At 42.5% G+C, this 3,032-nt stretch overlaps 1 long non-coding RNA gene across 1 annotated transcript in view; it reads right to left on the bottom strand.

Annotated features, from left to right (window-relative positions):
- LOC122551351 overlaps positions 1 to 2,715 on the bottom strand; it is a 7,096-nt gene extending 4,381 nt beyond the window's left edge. The window contains exons 1-2 of the long non-coding RNA XR_006312079.1: positions 2,482 to 2,715; positions 358 to 481 (exon numbers count right to left, since the gene is read on the bottom strand). This is a non-coding gene — a long non-coding RNA (uncharacterized LOC122551351). The remainder of the gene's footprint in view (positions 1 to 357; positions 482 to 2,481) is intronic.
- Between the last annotated feature and the right edge of the window lie 317 nt (positions 2,716 to 3,032).

Consider the following 3,032-nt stretch of genomic DNA (forward strand, 5'->3'; position numbering starts at 1 on the left):
TGAGGGGCCCTATTCTCTCCCTAGTTACCCTTTTGTCCTTAATATATTTGTGAAAACCCGTTGGATTCTCCTTAATTCTATTTGCCAATGCTATCTCATGTCCTCGTTTTGCCCTCCTGATTTCCCTCTTAAGTATATTCCTCCTTCCTTTATGCTCTTCTAAGGATTCACTTGATCTACCCTGTCTATACCTGACATATGCTTCCTTCTTTTTCTTAACCAAACCCTCAATTTCTTTAGTCATCCAGCATTCCTTATACTCACCAGCCTTCCCTTTCACCCTGACAGGAATATACTTTCTCTTGATTCTTGTTATCTCATTTCTGAAGGCTTCCCATTTTCCAGCCATCCCTTTACCTGCGAACACCTGCCTCCAATCAGCTTTTGAATGTTCTTGCTTATCACCTCACGTTTGGCTGCGTTGGGCTCCATTTGCTGCCTCTCGGCCCGATTCTGCGGTTTGTCCAGGTCCCCCTGCAACCTGTACAAATTGAGGGGTGATAGATTTAAGACAGATGTCAGAGGCAAGTTCTTTATGCAGAGAATGGTAAGGGCGTGGAATGCCCTACCTGCGAAGGTAGTCAACTCTGCCACATTAGGAAGATTTAAACAATCCTTAGATAAGCGCATGGTTGATTTTGGGATAGTGTAGGGGAACGAGCTGAGAATGGTTCACAGGTTGGTGCAACATCGAGGGCCGAAGGGCCTGTTCTGCACTGTATTGTTCTATGTTCTATGTTCTAATACCGTCAAAATTGGCCTTTCTCCAATTTGGAACTTCAACTTTTAGATCTGGTCTATCCTTTTCCATCACTATTTTTAAACGAATAGAATTATGGTCGCTGGCCCCAAAATGCTCCCCCACTGACACCTGAGTCACCCGCCCTGCCTCTGACCAAAAATGTCCACTCACGCTAATCCCATTTCCCTGCACTTGGCCCATATCCTTCTTTCCTATCCATGTATTTGTCCAAATGCGTTTTAAATGTTCTTAATGTATCCGCCTCAACCACTTTCACTGGCAGCTAATTCCATAAAAATATCATCTGCTATGTAAAAACGTTGCCCCTCAGATTTCCTTTTTTTCTTTCCCCTCTTACCTTAACCTGATGCCCTCTCGTCATTTATTCCCCAACCCTGGGAAAAAGACTGAGTGCATAAATCCTTTCCATGCCTGTCATGATCGTATACACCTTTATGGTTGTTATACTCCAAAAAACAAATAGATTAGATTCCCTACCGTGTGGAAACAGGCCCTTCGGCCCAACAAGTCCGCACCGACCCTCCGAACAGTAACCCACCCAGACCCATTTCCCTCTGAATAACACACCTAACACTACGGGCAATTTAGCATGGTCAATTCACCTGACCTGCACATCTTTGGACTATGGGAGGAAACCGGAGCACCCAGAGGAAACCCACACAGACATGAGGAGAATGTGCAAACTCCAAACAGAGAGTCGCCCAAGGCTGGAATTGAACCTGGGACCCTGATGCTGTGAGGTAGCAGTGCTAACCACTGAGCCACCACAAGATCCAATTCCACAAGTTATGAGAGACATTTATTTCCGTCAGCCATACTTCACAAAACTCACACATCCATACTTCACAAAACTCACACATCCTTGATTACTCACTCCTCATATTTATCCAACCACTTCACCCAATTAACTTGAACAAGGAATTGAATTTGCTGGAAAAATTCGGCAGATCTAGCATCACCTGTGGACAGGAAACAGAGTTTACGTTTCAAGTGCAGTGACCCTTCTTCAGAACGAGGAACTTTCTGGTTTGTTTCAAATCTCCAGCATCCACAGTTCTGCTTTATTTTAACCTTAAATTAAATGAAATAAATCCATCATCTGTCCTCTTGTTCCGTTGGGTCTCAGGCATTATTAGATCTCAGACCATATCAAATGATGATGTCATCCAGATTAGTTCGCTTGACTTGTAAATATGAACAAAAAGCGAAACAAAAGTACATTTCTTGAAAAGGGAAATGCAAAATGACCTATTTGCATATTATACTAGTAATTATAAGTACTTCCAAACGTTCATATTTGGTAACCTCTTTAGTTTTGCATACTATATTACAGAAAAGCAGCATTCTGTAGGGAACAATTGGATGCTTCAGTGGAGGAGAAGGTGCAACATGTGCTCTTCCTGGATAGACCAGTTTAGAAGGACGAAAAACCTTCTTTTCTTATAAATTATAGAAGCACAGGGTAATTGCAAATCTGCAAAAGGTACGCCAAATGCTGTTTCATGTACGTGATGTCCCTTTAACCATGAGAGACAGAAACACAAAAAGTGACGTGTTTAAACAACACACGCAAACATCTAAAACAGAATAATAAGATGCAGATTTCAGACCCAGATGGTTACAGCAGGCACAGAGTGATTAAAATTTGTTTTAAGTCATGCGGTTAGTAAATTGCGTCTCTTTCCAAGCAAATCAGCCTATTTAGTCTCCAGCCTGACCTGCAGATGCTGTCTGTTTCCTCTTGTGCTGTGTAGCCGGAACCGGGACATTATTAGGTGCCAATCTAATTCCCTTTACAATGGAAATCTGATCTCCCTTGATGAACAGTTAAATTCTGCATCCACACCACCCACTGTACCATTCATGACCCATCTCCTTCCAAAAAAGAAACATCAAACAGCCTGCTTCATTTGCTTGTGGCAGGGCAGGAGGCAGCCAGCGAACACTTGAATCAGATCTTGTCTTCACACACATCTGATTGAAAATCGTGACCAACCGTGTTAAAGCAGCAGCAGCTCATTTAGTGATGACTCCAAACAGTCAGACAGCATTGCGTCAAATTAGGCTACTAAATAAACCACTTTGGTTTCCTTGTGGCAATCTGACTGACCATCTGGCCCCTGGACATCAGCCAATCCTTTGATCATAACCTCCTAAACTCAGTCTCAGTTTCCAGACTTGATTTAATTTCATTGCCTGGTGACCAGTTTCATACGGAAGTGTAACATGACTTCACCGTTACAATTTATGAACCTTTATAAATTACTTT

Source organism: Chiloscyllium plagiosum, chromosome 7, assembly GCF_004010195.1.
Source record: "Chiloscyllium plagiosum isolate BGI_BamShark_2017 chromosome 7, ASM401019v2, whole genome shotgun sequence".
Taxonomy (NCBI): domain Eukaryota; kingdom Metazoa; phylum Chordata; class Chondrichthyes; order Orectolobiformes; family Hemiscylliidae; genus Chiloscyllium; species Chiloscyllium plagiosum.